Below are 23,231 nucleotides of genomic sequence, written 5' to 3'. Positions count from 1 at the left end.
GCACTATGCGACTTAACTTCTAAGGTCAAAACTCACTTAGAACTACTTAAACCTAACTAACCTAAGGACATCACACACATCCATGCCCGAGGCAGGATTCGAACCTGCGACCGTAGCGGTCGCTCGGCTCCAGACTGCAGCGCCTAGAACCGCACGGCCACTTCGGCCGGCATGAAGGATTGGTTGGAATTGGAGATCTGTATGGAAGGAAAGGATGGTTGGAGAAGCAAGTACAAACTGATCAATCTGACAGGGATCGCCAACAGAAAAGGGTATATAAAAAGGGTAGAGAGTCATCAGTGGAGCGAATAAGAGAAGAGAGTACTGAAGATGCCAGAAGAAGAGCGGAAGAGAAGAAGAACAAAGGATGAAGAGGTTTTGGTAGAAGAAAAGGAAAACGCTGCCCATTGTGGGTCTTCTCTTGGTCCTACAGCAGTACGAACGTAACAATAAGGAGACATGTATGAAGTAGGGAAGGAACAAGAGTTCTCTTGATAAAGAGATGGAATTTTAGTGTTCAGTACTCGGTGCCAGTATGTACCACAAGTTAAGACTAACAGAGGAGCGCATCTTTTTTTCCAGAACGGTCGGAAGGCGGAGTGTGCGGCCGGCATGGGCATTTCCAGCTGGTTGGTGCAGCGGATTTACGTCAGCGAGTCACTCCCCGCCAGCCGGCAGCCGGCAGGGGCGCCTATATAGCGAGCGCTGGCTGCGCGCCGCTCAGTCCGCCTGCCGTCTGCCGCCAGCCACCAAGCACTCACCAGGCACGCAGGTAAGGCGCGCTACCGGTCCTCTCTCGCAATGACGTGTTTTAGTTTTCTGTATGGAAATGGATTCTAAAGTGTTCATTACAACAGCAGAGTTACGAAGATCATGTGGTGAATTGTAGGCGATGATGACACACTGAATACAGTGACAATGTCCCAAGTGTCAGTACGTGTCTCCAGTTAATCAATTTCTTTATCCTGTGGTTGTGATTTAGGTAACTCCCAGTGGTTAAGCCTATGGATCTACACTTTACAATGCCTCATCCATTCTAGCTGTAAAGACTCTACAAACAGTATACAGGTATTCTGTCAAGTTAACAATGCTAACTGTGGAAACGGAAAATATTACTCGAAAAATCTTAATGGAATCGTACTTTTCCGTACTTGATACAACGCTAGTGCTTGCGATTCGAGCCAGAAGACTGGTAATTTCTCGTTGCCCTGTATACATTTGCCTTAAAAAATTTAAAAAAAGAACTCTTATCCACGCAGGGACAGCTTCCTTTGTTTCACTTGCTATTATTATTTGTCGGAGAGGAACGGAATCAACTGTTTAGTGTAAAAAGAAATTACAAAGATGATGAATCGCTTTATTCTTCTTGAAGGCGCCATTGAACAAGGGTTCAAATGGTTCAAATGGCTCTGAGCACTATGGGACTCAACTGCTGAGGTCATTAGTCCCCGAGAACTTAGAACTAGTTAAACCTAACTAACCTAAGGACATCACAAACATCCATGCCCGAGGCAGGATTCGAACCTGCGACCGTAGCGGTCTTGCGGTTCCAGACTGCAGCGCCTTTAACCGCACGGCCACTTCGGCCGGCCATTGAACAAGAGGGAAGGGTCCCAACAGACATTGGTTTGTGGAAGTTATTAATTTTATTTCGTTCTTTGTCAGCACTTTAACAAATACCTAGTTCGATGGTAGAGTTTTTTAAGCTATATCTGTCAAATCAGTGCTTTTCCTTACTTCATTAAATACAATTGAAGAGACTCTACAGGTACTCTGTCGATATTCTGTAAGACTAGTAATCCCAGCAGTGGAAACAAAGTATTGCGTGATACCTGTGCCATGTCTAACGACGCCAATAAAAAGTGCGCTAGAGCTTAGAGCTGCAGTCAGAAGATAGTCTGGTAATTTTATGCGACCCAATATATCTTTCTCAATGCTTTCCTAGTACAAAGTAAAGAACTGAACAAAAGAAAGCTATGCGCTACATCAAATAAATGCATCTCATAAATATTGTTTAGTTTTCTTTATTGGCATTTCCCATTGCTTTATATAAGTGCCATGCAACTATCTAAGCGTCTTTACAGAATCTCCATGTTCAGATGTCCGTGATTTTGTTCTCTAAGACATTCTGGTATGCATATTAGCTAAACCTAACCTTGTGGTATTCGTTATAAATAAAAACATATACCGCCGGAAGGCTTCATGGACTGCAAATTGAAGTGTATTGGACAGGGCTTTTTCTGAGGAATACTCACAAATATTATAGTAAGTAACAATATTGATAGGAAACAACAGTATCCACACAAAATATGAACTTTAAAACACAGCGTGCTTAGAAGCAATTTTTTTAAATAGCTACCCAGCAATTTTGCCTGGAATGTAACATACCTCGGCACCAGCATCTCTGTGTTGATTTAGATTTACATCAGGTATTCCACGAGAGACGATTACAATGAGTGCCCGAAGGTCAATCTACCCGGAGCAGTTCCGTGCTGCCCACAGGGAGAACATCGCTAACGGAGCCTAACGGAATAGGTACCAGCCTCTGCGAGCGTGTGTTTGTGTATGTCTCTCTTCTAGCCACCAATACATACCAGCATGTGTCCGCTTTTGCTTTACTCTTCATGTTTCGAGGCGTGTGACCTCTTAAAATTTCCATTTCATACGTGAGCCTGGAACGTGTTTCGAAACAAGAGAAGTTCGGCATGAGAGCAGAGGATAGGGTCATTAATGCTTCCCCGCCGTAACTGAGAAGCCTTGTTCTGCACGTGTTACAGCTGTTCGGGCAACTGGGATTACCTTGTACGGTTTCGGCGACACTTACATTCTGCCCCTTCTTGCTGCGCCACATGCTCCTCATTTTTTCTGAAATATTCACTTCTCTCACGTTCATTTGTTATCACAACGATCTACGTTAAGAAGATACGTAATGTGAAGTTTCGGAAATGTACTACTCCATCGGCCAGTGAGTTCCTACGTCACAACAGGTAAGACAATCACACAACCCTAGCTTTGGAAGTGTATTATCAATGCTGGAAGCTCATCGTTTGTGGTTTGCTGGCTTCTCTTCACAGGCAGTCCAGGAAGCACTGAGTATAATTGCTAATGTTCTTTGACATAAAGAATGGCTGCGTAACTTCGTCCGCGTATAAACTACGCCGTAAATGTGAAAATGGTCCATAATCGCAGCAGAAAGAAAGGGAGCTGCAATGATAAGAAGTTTCCTCTCAGACTTAAGAAATTTAATAGCATGCTATAAACAGTGTTGCGGAAATACATTTTCACCATATTCTAATGGCATGTCAGCTACTGTTTACCATCATGGAAAGTTCACATTATATTACTGTACGTAAAGTGAGCTCAAACACCTCATGAACAACTATTAATCGCAATTAATATGAATGTTTCCTGGAAATTTAAGCAATTAAAAGCTCTGTGTAAGTCCCTTAAATCTAGCGTAATAAGCCTCGATCGCCTATTTCTGTAGTATGACTTTCAACTAGGAACACAAAGGAAACTTGAACGGAATTTTCCTTCACTCGCCCAAGTTTCCACTCAGTAAAAATCATTAGTTCATCAGCTTGAGAGAGGCTGAAGCACCTGCGGCTGAAATGTTTACATTGGTCACGGTCCGTTCCAAGCACATGTTTGCCGCACCCGCGAAGCACACTAGCCTTGGGCGAGCGGCTTGACCTCAGAGTTCCCCTGGTCACCAACTCTTCGGCCATATTTCTTTTCCTGTTTTTTACGCAAATTTTGTCTTATCATAGCGAGCACACAAATATGTCACAGTCCTGAAATGAACGAGGCGCAGTAGCTTGGAGCGTATTTCATAATACGTAAACTTCGTTCCAGACTAATGCTAATCGAGGGGGGCGGAGGGGAGGGGGTGGCATTGAATAAAGTCTTTGGATCCTATTGAGGGCTCTCTAGCTCGCATAACTATCTGAGTAACTTTTTTTTCCTGCTATAAATCAGGCTAGCTAAATTCAGAAGTGTGCTTCTGTTTTCGTAACCCGAAAAAATTTCAGAACCCTTTAAGTCTCGCTAGAAACACTTTGAAACGTAGAGGAAGCTTTTCGGCTTTACACGCATGAGCTATATAGAAGTGATAAAAATAAATTTCTTTTGAAGCCAAGATCGCTGACTAATACTTTCATTTCGCGATGATCGGTTTCGACAGAAGCTTGCTGTCATCATCTGATCTTCGGAAATGTAAAGTGCTTACATATCAGTCACATAGCGGGAAGACATTCCACTAATGTGATTCCCGCTGTGTGAATGATATGTACGGGCTTTAAATTTCCGAAGATCAGATGATGACAGCAAGCTTCTGTCGAAACCGATCATCGCGAAATGAAAGTATTAGTCAGCGATCTTGGCTTCAAAAGAAATTTATTTTTATCAATTCTATATAGCTCATGCGTGTAATGCCGAAAAGCTTCCTCTACGTTTCAAAGTGTTTCTAGCGAGACTTAAAGGGTTCTGAAATTTTTTTCGGGTTACGAAAACAGAAGCACACTTCTGAATTTAGATAGCCTGATTTTTAGCAGGAAAAAAAAAGTTACTCAGATAGTTACGCGAGCTAGAGAGCTCTCAATAGGATCCAAAGACTTTATTCAATGCCACCCCCTCCCCTCCGCCCCCCTCGATTAGCATTAGTCTGGACCGAAGTTTACGTATTATGAAATACGCTCCAAGCTACTGCGCCTCGTTCAGCGATCCAGCGATCTTGGCTTCAATGGATATTTCTTTTGATCAATTCAGCAGGTCGTTCCCAGCACATACATGTAACCTATATCAACATAGAATTGTTAAGATGTCTGCATCTGTGCCAAACGAGCTACTGACTACGTCACTAGATATTGAATTACCATCGGATTTGTAAGTCTTCTCTTCATTTAAGCGTTCGAACACCGAAATAATTATCTTTGGTGAATAATGATTAAGCAGAACCTCGTCTTCCCGATGTACTACTCGTCACAGGCCACTGAGTAACATAACTAAACAACAACAAAAAAATGTTCAAATGTGTGTGAAATCTTATGGGACTTAACTGCTAAGGTCATCAGTCCCTAAGCTTACACACTACTTAATCCAAATTATCCTAAGGACAAACACACACACCCATGCCCGAGGGAGGACTCGAACCTCCGCCGGGACCAGCCGCACAGTCCATGACTGCAGCGCCTTAGAGCGCGCGGCTAATCCCGCGCGGCACTAAACAACACCTTACTTAAAGTACCACATGTAACATTAGATCTTCCAAATGTGTAGTTGACGGAATATACTTTGTACAGCTAATAATTTTAGTATGAATAGCTTCATATATAACTTTCTCGGTTCCAAAACCGTTGAGTAACAACTTTCTGAACATCGTAAATATGTACACGTTATTACCTTGTGAAATATTTATGTTCCAGCTGTTTCAGAGGTTCTATCCATATATACTTGGACTTTATGCGACGTATTGGAAACGCGAAAGGTATTATTCACCAATGCGATAAATAAACATTTCCTAGTGCAGATATGAAGAAACTGTATTTAAATGTCAAAAAAGGAAGATAATAATTTAACGTCGCGTCAGTATCTCAATCATTAACGGTGGAACAGCAACCCAGAAGGAACAAATAGGGAGAAAGGAATTGCCTTTTAAGAGCTCATTCTTGTCCTTAATTGATTTAGTGAAATCATGGAAAAAATATACTCACACTATCATATCCCCTGTTACATAAATTGAACTTTCTCGAACAGCAAAACTCCTTCAACATCGATTCAAATGAATTTGTGCGCTTCCTATGCACGGAATCAATCCTTATAAATCTATAGCTCTGTGTGGTCTCAGGGGTGCATAACTGAAGTATTGAACTAAAAACGTGTGTAGCGGGGTAGCGCACTAATCAGAGAACTGTTAACTGCGATCAAGAATCTAACGGCTGGCCATACCGCTTCTAGAATAGCCATAGAACGGAGCTTCCCGTTTCGTAACATATGTTCCCAGCACGAAACGTAGTGTTTCACCGACTCAGGACGCAGTCGGAGAAACTCTGCGCCTAGTTCTGGAATATGCACATTCATTGTCGACAGAATTCGTAGCTATTGAAGCTCTCTGAAACAACTACACTGCAGGGTTACAACTCCGAATATACGTTCTTGGTGGTAAATGAAACAACTGTCTAATCTCGAATTATGAAAGACATAGATCTATGTATCTGATTTTCCAAACTGTGATAAGCTGGCATGAAGAGAGAATAAAATACAACCTGGCAGTAAGGGTAGATAAATGAAATTAAAAGGATATAAAAAGCCGGCCGTAGTGGCTGTGCGGTTCTAGGCGCTGCAGTCTGGAACCGCGAGACCACTACGGTCGCAGGTTCGAATCCTGCCTCGGGCATGGATGTGTGTGATGTCCTTAGGTTAGTTGGGTTTAAGTAGTTCTACGTTCTAGGGGACTGATGACCCCAGCAGTTAAGTCCCATAGTGCTCAGAGCCATTTGAACCATTTTTAGTGGTAAGAGGAAATATAGAACGTTCAAATTGGGCAATATGAGGACAGTGATGAATATGTTAAATTATAGTGGGAATGCAACACGATTGCTAGACTTTTTACGTGAAAAATCATGTAAGAGATACGCTTTTATGTATAACGACGTTTTTTTTTCATCAGTAAAAATGGGTAGAAATATTTATGGAACGTTAATATGCGTTTTGTAAGACTTCGTCGCACCTTTGACAACCACATCATTAGAGGCAGAAAAATAGCTCAGCAGACCAAGGGAGAAGATAAGGACGTTCTTAATTTGCAACCCATGTCGTAATCATTGAAGATGGACCCTAGACTCACGTGGTCGGAGAACTGCAACACAATTATTGTAGCTTCATTGGAGGATCCAGTCTGACATGTGCCTGAAGTCATTGGCAAAAATGGAAAAGGTCCAAATAAAAAGGACGTACGAGTGGTTGAATATCGGTCCTCATGAACATAGCCTCGCCACGTTCGGTTGCATTCTCAAGAATCCTTCGTTACACATATACGAGTGATTTTCTCACTACAGTGGTCTCTCGACTAGCATCGAACGGTTTCAGCTGGTAGATCTCAATATTCGGGACTACATCTCTTAAACCAGAACATTGATGCTGTGTACTTCCTCATAATCGAGACTATTCACTCAGAGACAATCTAACTCTAATCTAAAGAAACGTGATTCTGACCTCCATCTGGCTAAGTTAACTTTTAGGATAATTTATATTTATTTTTATTTTTCTTGATTACATTAATTCATTTTGGGTGAATGGTTCTTCAGTACGACACATCTAGTTTCTTCTCTGCTCTTTGTCAAATATCGACTAGTGTTACGTCTCTTTTAACATTACTCTTTATGCAGGACTTCAGACACTTCCTTATCGTTCGAAAAACATAAAAAATACGAAAGCAAACTCAGTAGTCCAGGAGACAACAGAGTTGCGCTATATGTAGAACATTCATGACAATGTCCTCACTGAATGAGAAAACGATCATACACAGTGAGGCATTAGCAGCAAGTTTACCAAACGATGATTATTTTCTTTAATATTTTTCTTTTACTTTTTCCTTTCTCTATGACATTATGGGATAAATAAAGGAATGAATCTGTCTTTCACTTAACCGCACAGGCAAATCCCAAGGCTTTTAGCTCCGCGTCGATTCCAGCTGCAAAACCACAGCGTACCTTATCACATACATTAGACGTGATCACCCTTGCCCTGTCTGCAGTCGACTGACTTGCGCATTTCTGAGGGACGTCGTGCAATGACACATTGTGATCAACACAATTTGACCAACAGTCAACAGAATACTGGTCTGTGTGGATGGTCTTGTCTCAGTCCCTATCCAATATCTTAATATATAAACGGAAATATTTATTAAGCCATTGTTTAGAAAATACAGATTCGTGTTATCCATTCCTGACTGGGAACAACAGTAGTGAGAAATGGTAACCAGGCCAGAACATCTGTTGTAAAAGGTCGAGTTCTTGACTGAATCTTGGGCCACTCATGTTATTTTAGGTTTTCTGTTATTTCCGATTAACAAAATGAGCGACTTCTGAATTTTTACATCTTGTGCCAGTGTAAGTGCTTACCTCCATACTTTTGTCCGATATCGACTAGTACTGTTGCTCACTATCGCTATTGTTGGCAGAACACTTAGTGCTGACTTACAAGAAGTTAAGCCGCTGAACATTAGTGCTACGATCCACAGTTTTCCACAAAGTTATACGATATTCATCTGTTCACAATTTCAGAAAATATTAACTAAAACAGAAACTACATCAGACATTACGGTAACATAAGCTGAATACTCCTTGATACAGATAATACACGTTAGGATTGGCATTAGTGCATGACACTGGGTAACACCTAACTGTGCTAAAGTAGTCAAATGTATTTTCCATTACCTCGGACGAGAAAAGTGGCAATATTCTTCTTGTTATCCCATGAAAAATGTGCAGCTTTTCTTCTGCTTATGATTGTCACCTACTACCAAAATTACATGATTAATTACACAAGCAATAGTCGTGCAAATCGAAAACAGTACTCTCCTTCGCTGGAGTAAAACCTAACAATATGGCAGTTTACCTGTATATTCAACGCAGGAACTTTTAAGCATTGCGTTCTAGTTGATGGAATTAAATTCATCATCCTTGCGTTCTTTGTGCCAGCACTCAACCAGAGTGTTGATTTACGTCTTCACTCCTATTTTTTAAATTTATTTCTTAAAAATTTGATACACAATTATTCTCGACTTATTGGAGCGTCGAATGACCTGCGGAGAACTCTATTTCACGCGAAACGTAAACGTACTAAGTGTGGCAAATATGTATTTTGAAACACAGGCGATTACAAAAAATGTTTGCGCTGAGGTTAAGTGAGAATAATTTCCTCTAGGGGTTGCATTTATTGCAAAGAATATTAAAAACTTGATATTAACTCAATGTTTAGCACCTCGGAGGCAAAAAAGAAACCGATTTTGATTTGGCTCTTACAAAAGGCTCAAGTGTGTAGTATCCATAGCAGACTGGATTACCACTGATTCAGACTTTATATAAAGGAGGAGAACGCGAATGGTCACTGGATTATTTGCCTCCCGGGATACTGCGACAGAAATCGTGTCGGCCACTTGAAGGAAGACGTCTCTTATCTCGTAAAATGTTGCAAGGACCAGGTTTCAGGACAGAATCTGTCAGTACTCTTCAACCACTACATATTGCATCTGTAGAGATCCTAAAAATAATATTTGGATAACAACAGTTCACAGACATATATGCAATCTTGTTCCTACGCTATATCCACGATAGGCACAGGAAGAAATGTTCATACCGGTACCGGCATGTGGAACAGGAAGAAGTACACACTGTCACTCACTTTAAAGTAATTCGTAGGTAAGAACGTAGACTCAATATTACGTCACCGATTATTGACGTGCTATTGCCGGAATATTTACGTTCAGTGTTTTATAGACGTTTATACCAAGTACAAACTGAATAAGCCCACCATCAGGATTTCAACATCGAATGTTCTATGAGAAAGCGGCATAATGGCAGCCAAGGTTGGCAACGCGCTGGAGCTCAGGGCTGCGGTCCAGGATTACGACAACGCGTCGCAGCCTCTGAGGTCGCCGAGCAGAAACCGAGAGTTACGGGGGCATCCGTCAGAAGGGAAAGTAAAGGTTGCAGACCGGTTTTGGGAAGCAACACCTCACTTATCGAACACGTCTAGAGATATGGTGCCGGTGAACCACCCCTTTGCGGCTGGAACCGACCGACGTGGTGAGCGAATCGTGGCATCATGTTTCCCTGCGGAGGTGATGGCCAGATTGTTTAGCAGTGGGCGGCGACGACCGCTCTCTCGCACCTCGCACAGTATGGGGCCAAGGACATACCCAGCCTACGCTTCCAGGGTTCACAGACCACCCGCATTGTATCACGAGCTCCTTGCCCGACACAAAGAAGGAGAACACACCGTCGCCTATCGACGAGTGTTCTGAGTTTAACATCTATACAATGGTTTCGGTACAGTACTTTAGAAAAATCTTGACAGCTGCTTTCAAAAACCATCGTTATAAGAAGTGGGATAAGATATGAAGGACTGACGTTCTACGTATAAAGCGCTTATTATGAATAATCGAGGACTACACTGATCAGCGTAGTCCGATTTATTTCAGTTCTGTTAGCCGTTATAGGTAGATGAAACTAATGAAGAGTAGCAGAAATGAGATTAGCGATGGTTTTAAGATTAACATTGAGGACCATGAAGTAGACAAAGTGAAGAAACTTTGCTACCTTGCAAGCAAAATTACGCATCACGGAGGATATAAGAAGTACACTGGCGAAAGCAAAGAGAGCATCCCACAGTAAAACACACTGACGAAAAAAATCGCAATGCCAAAAAATTATTAATTTAGGGGAATGAAATTTCTGGAGCGCATTTGTCTAGGTAGCATATTTAAGTGATTAACATTTAAAGATGACAGCTTGATGGAAGCACGAGATATGGCAGTGCAAATGTGAAATGCTGGTACATTAACAACCAGTGTAACAGCTAAAATGTTGAATGCAAGCATGCAAACGTCCACGGACATGTTGTACGCGTGCCGGATATCAATTTGTGGGATGGAGTTCCACGCCCGTTGCACTCGGTCGGCCAATGCAGGTACGGTCGGTGCTTTTTGTGGATGACGCTGGAGCTGTCGTCCGAAGATGTCCCATATGTGCGCAACTGGAGACAGATCTAGTGATCGAGCAGGCCAAGGCTACATGTCAGCACTCAGTCGAGCATATTGAGTTATGGTTCAAATGGCTCTAAGCACTATGGGACTTAACATCTGACGTCATCAGTCCCCTAGACTTAGAACTACTTAAACCTAACTAACCTAGGGACATTACACACATCCATGCCCGAGGCAGGATTCGAGCCTGCGACAGTAGCAGCAGCGCGGTTCCGGACTGAAGCGCCTAGAACCGCTCGGCCCAAGTGGCCGGCACATAGAGTTACAACAGCGGTATATCGAGGAGCGTTATCTTGTTGGAAAACACCATCTGGAACCATGTTTATGATTGGCAGCATAACACGTCGAATCACCAGGCTGACGTACAAATTTGCAGTCAGGGTGCGTGAGATAAACATGAGAGTGCTCCTGCCGTCATACGAAATCGCATACCAGACCATAGCTCTAGGTGTAGGTGCAGTGTGTCTAGCATGTGGACAGGTTGCTTGCAGGCCCTCAACTGGCCTCCTTCCAACACACACGGCCATCACTGGCACCGAGGCAGAACCAGCTTTCATCAGAAAACACAACAGACCTCCATGCTGCCCTCCAATGAACTCTCGCTTGACACCACTGAAGTCGCAAATGGCCGTGGTTTGGGGTCACTGGAATGCACGCTATAGGGCGTCTGGCTCGGAGCTGTCCTTTAACCGATTTATGACAGTTCGTTGTGTCACTCGTTATGTCACTGTGATGACAGCAGCTGTTCACATTGCTGGTGCAGATGCAGTAAAATACGCGAGGGCCATACGCCGAACAAGATGGTCTTCCTTCTCGGTAGTGCCACGTGGCCATCCGGAGCCCGGTCTTCTTGCGACCGTGCATGTACAGTGACTACATTCCTGCCAAGTCTTTCTGCAATATCGCAAATGGAAGATCCAACTTCTCGTAGCCGCCTTACACGATCTCGTTCAAACCCAGTGAGGTGTTTATAATGGCGTCTTTCTCCCCTTAAACACATTCTTGACCAGCTTCAACTCACCGCGTCCAGTCTCAAAGGTAACAACCACTCACATTTGTTACAACGTGTATTTAAAGCAAACCTGATTTGCATGCTCATAGTGGCGCTACTAGCGCCTCTCTTGCGCGACTGAACAGACGTCACCTTTCAGATGTAGAAACACGCCTACCAACTTTCTGTTATGTCGTACATCTCCATCTTGGTGTTGTGATTTTTTTCTGTCAGTGTAAGTCTACCAGTGTCCAGCATAGGCCTTAATTTGAGGGACCAATTTATGAGACTGTACGTTTGGAGCACAGCGTTGTATGGAAGTGGATCATAGACTGTGGGAAACCAAAACGAAGACAAGCGAAGAGTTTTGAGTTGTAGTGCTAGTAAAATATCTATTGAAAAATAGATAGCCTTATAAAGTGAGAAATGAGGATGTTGTCCTCAGAACCAGTGAGGACAAGAGTACGCTGAAAATAATGACTAGAACAAGGGACAAAATTATGAGACATCTGTTATGCATCAGGGAATAACTGCCACGGTACTAGTGGGAGTAGTACTGTACTGGAAGATAGTGACTAAAACACATAGAACGAATAATTTAGGAGGTTTGGTGAACAGCTACTCTTAGATGAAGAGACTGGCACAGGAAAGAAAGTCTTGAAGACTGCATTAAACCACTCAGAAAACCGATGAACACCCACCCTCCCCCCCGAACAAGAAGAGTGTAGGAATGTCCTCTAGGCCTTCGATCACTTTAATAAGTAGACCGTATCTGTAAAAGTTCTAAACATGAAATTCAGTCTTCGAGGAGTTAAGTGAAGAGAGATGTGTTTGTATGTGTATAACGTAATCAAATCTCTAACGTATGTCAGGCGTGTAATAAATTCAGAGAGTTTCGCGGTATAGTGTAACAGCAAGCCGAGAAGCGTATTACGCTAAACGCATCTTTCTAGAATGACGTAAATGCGCAGATACGGCACGCTGAATTGACAATGGATGGTCTGTCACACAGGTCCTCTCTAGTTTGTGTCTCGGTCTCATTTCCGCATAGGGCATATAATATACAGACAGTTTAATAGGAAACGAATGCAGCTTGTAACTTACATGCTGTAAACTCGCACAGATTTGTCCTCAATAAAGTTTACACTATAAATGGTAAACTCCCTGAGCAAAAGAATATCTGATCTCTGTTTGTCCCCTTAATCAGTTACAGACTTTAAATGAGTAACTCATCAGAATTATTTTATTTGTAATGAACTTCATCCCCTCATGGAATGTGGAAATAGCTGCCGTGCAAACAATAATATGTTAAATACACGAAAAAAAACACCTTGCATATTAGCTGCTGTGGCTTTTCTCTGACATGGCGAAGGCAAGTGAGCTGCAGAGCCGGAAGAAAACCGCACCGGAACACCTTGGGTGGTGGCTGTAGCTATCCTTCCTTGTAGGCCCCGGAGGTCGCAAGGCCAGAGGTGCGCCGACCACTTCACCAGCAGCCGCTGTAGCTGTCCTTGCCCCTTTCCCTACAGCTTCCCGTTCTGTCCATCTGCCAAGGTTGATTACTCTCACTGTCCGAAACAGTTTTGTACAATGAGATGTAGGCCACACTGCAGAAGTTACCCTAAGACCACTTGTTCCTCAGGAGGGATGGAAAGAAAAGAGAGAGAGATGTGTCCTTGCCGCTTAACGATTCGAAAATTACGATAGGAAAGTTGCCGTAAAGCGCGCCGTCAACAATTAGGTTAGTAAGCACGGAGTGATAGCTCAGTTGGATAACGATAACTGCAGGAATAGATCGTGGACGCTTGGAACGATTTTTCTGGCAATCTCCTGTGTGTTTCACTAAAAATCTAAATGTATACGATAGTAGGGGATTCCCCCTGATTGCAAGTTCTGTGTACTGTCTTGCTCAGTGCATAATAGTGACAAAGGCTAAACGTCGTTATAGACGCTGAGTACTAGACTGAGAAGCTTTTTTTCACCCGCTACATTTTTCGTTGGGCTTAGTTCTGAAAAATATATCTCTTGAAGAATCTATGGTGTTTCAGAAAGATATCAAAAATTTATTGCCTGCTGCTTGTCGCACAAGCTTCGCTAGAGGCGAAGAGATATCCCTCTCAGACTTCAGTTTACATCATGCTTATCTGTAACGTAAGTATTGTCACAGTTTCCTATCCAAAATATTTTATATCCTTTTCAAGCCATATTTTTATCCATTTCATATCGAAAAATCTGAAATTCACACACTACCTAGAGTGTAGTACTACGCTAAATTCAATTTTATTTTAGTGCATATCGCAATCACTAGACATTTACGATTTAGAAGCAGATTATCTGTTTTCTACACTGGCTGGTTATTCTCCGTCTTCTGTCTGAGTGTCCATTAAACAGTTCGTATCAGCAAAGAGGGAAACATAAAATTGGTAATATTGTGTCTTAGAAACTAGCACCAGAAATCAGTGTTTATTATAAATTAAGGATATTTTTGAATTTGACATCGAATGTCGCGGACTTTTAATTTGCAGTATTCTGCGTAGGAATTGGGGTTCTGCAGATGGATGATGAGTTGCTGAATCTGGTCACGATAAATACATGCTACGATTGTGTCTAAAAGAACTAAAAGAAACTGCATGAAGCATGTTTGATGATTAGTTGACAAAAAAGTATACGGAATTCGTTAGAACTATGGTACCGTTCGATTCTCCAAACAGGAACTGATAGTGCAGTTTAGTAAAATTAAAGCTGTCATCGACCCGAAGGTTAATTCGAACTCCACAGTGGTTTCCTAGGCATGGTCTTCGTGGACATGAACCGAATTACCCTGCCAGTTATACGGGGACCTATATTTCAACGGGGACACCGAGACGTGCTGTAACTCGACAATTTTCACATTAAAAAACATTGCCAGAGGTAAAATAAGTGATAAGTGACAAGTAAAAGTCCTAGGTGTTACCGGGGATTTACAAAGGGAATAAAACCAGTTTTACACGTAGACCTGCTACAGAAAGGTAAAAGCTGTGGACATTTCGTGGGTAGTTCCAGACTATTCTACCCGTAAGTTTTTGCGTTGGACGAAGGAAACGGAGGAACCGCGTCCTTGCGACTCGCCGATTCGCTGCCAAGCAACTGTCAGGCATAAATCCGTTGAGTGCGATCCCCGACGACTACGGAGCTTTCGGGACTTGGTGGCCGCCTTTGTGTCTGTTTGTAGTGTCTTGTTGACCGTTTTGCCCTCGGCATGCTGATGGTACCTTGTCTGCATGGTCAGTCCGTCACTGTCACAACCTTGTCTCATAGCATGCCAACGAAATTGCATATATACTAAAGAAGTCGTCTGTTCACGCTACTCTTTTCTGTATTTCATTTACGCTTAGTTCCTGTTACTTGTCTGAAATTTGGATTCCCATGGACAGACAAGACGTTAGTTTCGCCTTAACCTAGCTTTAACTATGTGCACTGAATGAGGTTGCTACAAATTTTTCAAACTTTTCAGTAAGAAGTAGGTTAGAGGGATGTGTGCCAGTAAAGCAGTTCTGTGACATCTAATGCAATGCATTTTTCTCTCATTTCACGGAATGTAGGCTAAACCGAGGACGCAACAATTTTCCCAGACACTGTTGAATTCTACAATACGGCACTCAAACTGAAAAAGCTAGTGACTTATGTGTCATTCTGTATTGAAAATTCCAGTCAATTTCGTAAGATATTGAACGTTTCAAGTGCTCAGTGTTACATAGTCAGACTACAAATGAATCTCATCAAGGCCTATGTCAGTACATAAACACCTGACACTATGGGGATACAATTATTTTGTAACAGAATATTTCTCTAACGTGTGAAGCTATTGATTTTCAGATTTAAAAGACGAGTGTTACTTTGCATCGCCTATTTTCCATTTATTCCGGTCAATACCTATCACTGTCACCTATAGTGCCACCGAAAATAGCTTCACCAAATAAGACTTACTGTTAGTGAAATAATTTACTTCATAACACTCTCTGTACGTCTGTTTTAGCAGGGATTGATTGCCATGACAGAAAAAATACGTATCTAAACGTCATAACTTCAAAACATTTTAAGGCAATTAGCACAATGCTTACGTAAAATACAGGAGGAAGAGGCTTAACTGTTATTCCTATTTTTCCCATCGAATTTAAATATCTATCTTTATAGTCTCTGACAGTGACTTTCACAGCGGGGGATAAAACTTTTGGTAAAAGATGATGTGTAACCCACAGCCAAGCCTGAGAAAACCGCATGACACTGAAGATTATGTTGATTTTGAGTTAAGGAGGCACAAATCTTGGTAGTTTGCACTCATGATGTCTTCACTTGAGGCGCGTATAGTTAAAAGAACCAAAATTTAAATGAAACAGAAAAAATTGCTCAATACACAAACACCTACATTTCTGTATGTAGATCTTAAAAGAGTGTAAATGACAACCCAACTTCCTTATTAAACCCTAAGATTTTGTTAAAAACTTATATAAAAACAAGGGAGGTTAAAGAATCAAAGTAGTAAAATAGTTTTTCATATAAACGAAGCTCGTTGTTCACTGACACACTGACATACCCCGCCCAGTAATTTGGACAGGTATTCCACATCCCTCTCATTGTTGCCCAAAAATATACGGCAGATCGTTATCAGAGCAAACTCCTTCGGAAAGTAAAAGACAAGGTAGAGTTTAAATTTTAGAAGAAAAGATGGTTCCTATGAAGGAAGAGTTTGCCTGTTTCAATCGCAGTCCTCCTCTCGCTCTGCCTCATTGTCTTTAATCTTTTTGCAATTCCAGCAACAGATGGGCTGTTGGGTTAGAGTACGTTAGTGTTTACAAGGAGCTGAACTGCCGATATACTCCCGACCCTGGGTACTGACGAACACAAAGGGAGCGTGCTGCAACGACCATCAGGCGAGTACGCGACCATGTTCCAGATCCACCGTCGCTGGCTCTGTAACACTATGCCGTTTCTGCATCCTATAAAGTCTGTTGCATGAAACCCTGGCTACAGGAAGAAGTCACGTGAAAGCGCAAGCTCTTTGCTAATAGCCTCCAGGTTCGACCCTCGTAATTCACTTTCTCATAATTTTATGAATAATGGGGTTATTTCTCTACAGGAACTTCGATGGTTACAGATTGCTTAAACCAAACAGAGTCCTAGAAGTGTGATGATCTCGCCTCAGCCACTCGTGGAGAATAAAAATTTTATTTCTGTTTATGAGACGAGTTATGAGCGTAATCTCTCCCTCTCCCTCTCTCTCTCTCTCTCTCTCTCTCTCCCTCTCTCTCTCACACACACAAATTTGCTGTTTCAAGTTTGCCTTCAGTTTGGTGAACATGATAATCTCGTAGCGAATCCTACAGTCGTATCCTTACAAAACAATGAAATTCCGATTCCGGAAACCCAACACATATCCAATAAAACTACGAAGAATGCAAATATTTATTCAAGTTTTTTTTTATTTTGCTTGTTTGTTTCTAGTGAGAGCGTGTAAATGAGAAGATTGGCCGGCTGGGGAAGCAGTGTTGAAAGTCCGTGAGCTGTCGAACACACAGTATTTAACAGACACAGTCTTTCACCAAGTCTTCGAGAAAGAAGATTAGCTACACATAGAAGGGTCGGACTCCAAAACAGGAAGGCATAATGCATCTGCAGCTTCATCGTAATTCTGTTTCCCCTATACAATGAGGTCACAAAAGTGACGGGATAGTGATAAGCACACATACAGATGGCGGTAGTATCGCGTACACAAGGTATAAAAGGGCAGTGCATTGGCGGAGCTGTCATTTGAACTCAGATGATTTATGTGAAAAGGTTTCCGACTTGGTTATGGCCGCACGACGGGGATTAAGTCTTTCATCACGGAGTTGGATATCCCATTTCGGAAATCATCAGAGAATTCAATATTTTGCGATCCACAGTGTCAAGAGAATGCCGAGAATACCAAATTCCAGGCATTACCTCTCACCAGGGACAACGCAGTGGCCAACGGCCTTCACTTGACGACGGAGAGCAGTGCCGTTTGCGTACAGTTCTCTGTGCTTACAGATAAGCAACACTGCGTGAAATAACAGCAGAAATCAATGTGGGACATACAATGAATGTATCCGTAAGGACAGTTTGCGAAATTTAACGTTAATGGGCTACGGCAGCAGGCTACTGATGCGAGTGCCTTTTCTATCAGCACACATCGCCAGCAGCCCCTCTCCTGGGCTCGTCAACATATTTGTTGGATACTAGACGATTGGAAAACCGTAGCCTGGAAATACGAGTCACGATTTCAGTTGGTAAGGGCAGGTAATAGAGTTTGAGTGCGGTGCAGAGTCCACGAAGCCATGGACACAGGTTGTTAACAAGGCACTGTGCAAGCTGGTGCAGGCTCCATAATGGTGTGGGTAGTGTTTACATGGAACTGACTGGGTCGTCCGGTCCAACTGAACCGATCATTGACTGTAAACGGTTATGTTCGGATACTTGGTGACTATTTGCAGCCATTTATGGACGTCATGTTCCCAAACAATGGAATTTTTATGGTTGAGAGTGCACCATGTCACCGGGCCATAGTTGATCGGGATTGGTTTGAAGAACATTCTGGACAGTTCGAGCGAATGATTTGGCCACCCAGATCGCCAGACATGAATCTCATCGAACATTTATGGGACATAATCGAGGGGTCAATTCCCGCACAAAATCCTACACCAGTAACATTTTCGCAATTAGGGACAGCTATAGAGCCACCATGGCTCAGGATTTCTGCAGAGGACTTCGTACAACTTGTGGAGTCCACCCACGTCGAGTTGCTGTACTGCTGTGGGTAAAGAAGGTTTCGACACGATATTAGGAGGTATCCCATGACTTTTGTCATCTCAGTGTAGATCTTCGTGTAGTTGGTGCCGCTGACTGGTTTCTACCTCTGGCTCCAACTATGCAGAGTTATCCCAAACTCCACAGACAGATTAAAATGGTTCAAATGGCTCTGAGCACTATGGGAGTCAACTGCTGTGGTCATAAGTCCCCTAGAACTTAGAACTACTTAAACCTAACTAACCTAAGGACAGCACACAACACCCAGCCATCACGAGGCAGAGAAAATCCCTGAACCCGCCGGGAATCGAACCCGGGAACCCGGGCGTGGGAAGCGAGAACGCTACCGCACGACCACGAGATGCGGGCAGACAGATTAATAATGCAAGTATGATTTATTCGGTTTGTTGACCTGATTGCCCTTATTTCTGTGAAAATACCTTCAGAACAGTGGAAGGGTATGTAATATGACATCATCAAATCGTTCAACACAAAACGCAGAATAATGCAACAAGTGCTCTGATTGGTTGTAGCGTTGTTGTGTGGCTTATACTGTATTCAGCGAACCCATACACAAGGTGCACATCGCCCAACTCCACATCTGTTAACCTATCCATATTGCTGTGTATGACAGTTATCGTACAGCTACCACTGTCGGAAAAAGAAACCCGAGACAGAACCAAGTAGTACTGAATCCAGTCTGGATGGCAATGAGTAATATAGGCATTACCCTTGTCAACAGCAAATAGAGTGGTGCATGGCACAAATTCATTTCCAAACAAGACATACAGTGCACACCCTCGGCATTTTCACTTATGTCTAGCTATTTTTAGTGCATCACAGACACATAGATACACAGCGTTAAGAAATAAAACGATATGTAAATATTCTGCAACAAGCCGCCGAAAACTAGGGGTTTCTTGTGCCAAAATACTCACAAAATATTCCTGAACAAACTCCAAAGTTAAGTCGGTGTAGTTTGGGTTCACCCTGTCTACCTGTCCGTATAGATCCGCATATCTCATATTTTACCGTCGTTGTCATGACTCAGGATGTTGTCGATGACAATGTCGTCTCGGAACTTAGACTCATAATAATTTCAATAGTTTATATTGTGGTCAATTAACTGTATCAGGGAACTACTGTCACTGACGGCCCAGTATAGCAGGAGCTCAATTTCCTGTTCGGACATCTCGATCTACACGGATGTGACCGAAGCCATGGGATACCTCCTAATATTGTGTCGGACCTTCGTTTGCCTAGCGGATTTCTGCAATTCGTCGTGGCAAGGACTCAGCAAGTCATTGGAAAACCCCTGCAGAAATACTGAGCCGTGTTGCCTCTATAGCAGTCCATAACGTGAAAGTGTTGCCAGTGCAGGATTTTGTGCACGAACCGACCTCTCCATTATGTCTCATAAATGTTCGATGGGACTAATGTCTGGCGATCTGGGTGGCCAAATGATTCGATCGAATTGTCCAGAATGCTCTTCGAACCAATCGCGAACAATTGTGGCCCGGTGACATGGGTAATTGTCACCCATAAAAATTCCATCGTTGTTGCATCGCCGAATGGCTGCAGATTGTCTCCAAATAGCCGAAAATCCAAAGGACCCTTTGCATTCCATGTGAACCAGTCCACACCCTTATGGAGTCACCACCAGTTTGCACAGTGCCCTGCTGACAACTTGCGTCCATAGCTTCGTGGAATCTGCGCCACACTGCTGCCATAGCCCAGTAACGTCAGATTTCGCCAAACAGTCCTAACAGATACGTTCATCATACGTCCCACATCGATTTCTGCGGTTGTCTCACGCAGTGTTACTTGTCTCTTAGCAGTGACAACATTACGCAAACACTGCTGCTCTCTGTCACTACGTGAAGGCCGTCGGCTACTGCGTTGTCCGTGGTGAGAGGTAATGCCTGAAATCTGGTATTCTCGGCACATTCTTGATGCTGCGGCTCTCGGAATATTAAATCCCCTAAAGATTTCCGAAATGAAATGTCCTATTCGTATAGTCCCAACTACCATTCCGCGTTCAAAATCTATTTAATTCCCGCCGTGCAGTCATAATCATGTCGGAAAACTTTTCACATGACTGCCTGAGTACAAATGACAGATCCGCCAATGCACTGACCTTTTACACCTTTTGTACGCGATGCTACCGCCATATCGCTATCCCGTGACTTTTGTCACCTCAGTGTAATTTTTCCTTAGTTAAACACGACGCCGGATGGCTTGTCCAACAAGTCTGCGGACAACTGGTGGCTCACATCGTTGTCAAGATGTGCTCGTTTTCCATCTCCAGCAATTTCGATTTTTTGTCACGAAATTCCAACCTCCAATCTTTCATTGTCTCCGCGAGTGTGCCCTTCAGCCACACCAAGGGACCTACAGATTGTTGCAGCTAGTGTCAACTGAGGCTCAACCTGAGAAGGGGAATCTAGAGGTTAAAGACGAGTTTCAGTGAATCATCGAGGCGAACAAATTCCAGCTATACGTTAGCAGTCAGTAGTAGCATCCATTGCAAGTGGTTCTCACGGGTGGGATTCCAAGAGCAAACTCTTTAGTGTGTTTACAATTCCCGGGACTGGGCCAGGCACGCTGCCAAACGGTGTAGGTACGCGTGTACGGCACAGAAACAAGAGCGGCCAGCGTACGATAAGCGCCGTGGGCGGCAGCGGCAGCGGCCTCGTGCGTGCCGACAATGCGTACTGCGGCATTAGCGAGCCTCGCCACGCGACGGGCTAAACACAGCGCGCAGGCCCACTCAGCAGCCGCTCCGCGTACCGCATTTGTTTTCCCTATGAGACCGCCCGCGGGCTCTGCCGGAGCACCCTTCTCTAGATTCTCGTGTGTGCTCTTGCTCCCCAAATCAACAACTTGCCAACAGAATCGGTCTGTCTTGCGAGATGAGGGGCAGAGGTACGATCTTTCGACGAGGAGTCATTTCGCTCCTTGCAGTGCTTAATGTGCACAGTATGATGTTTATGATTTCAAACGTAAGACGGGAATAAACGCCTTTAATGGAGGCGACAAACACACACGTAAAAGTTGTTAGCATATGGTTCAAATGGCTCTGAGCACTATGGGACTTAACTGCTGTGGTCATCAGTCCCTAGAACTTAGAACTACTTAAACCTAACTAACCTAAGGACAGCACACACATCCACGCCCGAGGCAGGATTCGAACCTGCGATCGTAGCGGTCACGCGGTTCCAGACTGTAGCGCCTATAACCGCACGGCCACTCCGGCCGGCGTTGTTAGCATACATCAGAATGCGTTCGGTGACGAAACATTAACAAGGAAAGCTCAAAATTGAATAATTTGGATAACACTGCCATTAGCATAGTGTGCCAAAACACTTAAGTTTCGTGTCAACGCTTGTCAATCCCATTAGTAGTACATCGACAATCTCAAAGTGATGATATTTACAGAATGGATCATCTGACAACTCTAGTGACACCACTACCATCCCTACTACTCCTTCTATACAGATAAGAGAAAGAATATAATGTGTAGAAGAAAATGGTTCAGCACCAAAGTTGCTTTGAGTACTACAACATTGCCGCCTGTAATAACCTTGCTCACTTAGAGAGCAATGGACAATACAATGCTCATTTCAAATGCCGTGCGAACACTCTCCTATACTGTAGTTGTTGCTTACATACTACCCCTTGCTTCTCCAAGGCGTGCATCAGACCTTTGAGAAGACCGATCTCCTGGCTTGTCCGTGACTGGACAGCATCTGGTTTGTTTTTCAATACAGCGTCCGATACAGTGTCATAGAAGGAAGGAAGTAATAACTCTAAGCAATAGTTATCTTTCTGAGATTCTTCCGTTATAATTAAAATAACATATATTTACGACTGTCTACTCTTCAGTACAACAACTTTTCAACGGCCAACAGAGTCGTTATATTTACGTGTGCTTCCGCGGCCAGACTCAGCCTTTTTTTCACCACAACGAACCTAGTGGTCTTCATTACGTGTTGCAAGCTATGTCCGTGCTCTGTGACTTATCACCAAACGGACGGACATACTATTAGAAACAAATATCAGGTGATAATTCAGAACTATTCCCGATGCCGACTACTTCCACTGTTGACTGTTGCATGTATGTCTGTCTTCCACGGTTTTTCTCAGAAAATCCATTCCCTTGGTTTTTCAATGCTGATTGATCAGACGACCTAAGTGAATCCACAAATTCGATACTTGATACTAAGTCTAATACAAATTGGGCCGGCCGCTGTGGCCGGGCGGTTCTAGGCGCTTCAGTCCAGAACCACGCGGCTGCTACGGTCGCAGGTTCGAATCCTGCCTCGGGCATGGATGCGTGTGATGTCCTTAGGTTAGTTAGGTTTAAGTAGTTCTAAGTTCTAGGGGACTGATGACCTCAGATGTTAAGTCCCATAGTGCTCAGAGCCATTTGAACTATTTGATTTTAATACAAATTGAGGCCTTCATCTCTGTTGTGTCTTATACATCCTTTACACCGACATCTCAGAAACTTAGGAGTCTGCGCCTCAGTGATAGCCTTGTCGTATCACATTTCACTATTATTCTCCTGACGGAGTTCGGCGACAACTGATTTAATTTGTTGCTTCAGTAGAGAGTGTCACTGATGTTGCTTTCACTTCTCGTCAGCTGCCCTAATAGCAAACATTTGAT

At 43.1% G+C, this 23,231-nt stretch overlaps 1 protein-coding gene across 1 annotated transcript in view; it reads left to right on the top strand.

Annotated features, from left to right (window-relative positions):
• The first annotated feature begins 735 nt into the window (after window positions 1-735).
• Window positions 736-23,231, top strand: part of LOC124555058 (elongation of very long chain fatty acids protein AAEL008004-like) — an 81,697-nt gene continuing 59,201 nt past the window's right edge. The window contains exon 1 of the mRNA XM_047128833.1: window positions 736-772. The gene's annotated coding sequence lies outside the window, so the exon portion shown is untranslated. The remainder of the gene's footprint in view (window positions 773-23,231) is intronic.

Source organism: Schistocerca americana, chromosome X (genome assembly GCF_021461395.2).
Source record: "Schistocerca americana isolate TAMUIC-IGC-003095 chromosome X, iqSchAmer2.1, whole genome shotgun sequence".
Taxonomy (NCBI): Eukaryota; Metazoa; Arthropoda; class Insecta; order Orthoptera; family Acrididae; genus Schistocerca; species Schistocerca americana.
This window is presented reverse-complemented; position numbering and strand designations above follow the sequence as displayed.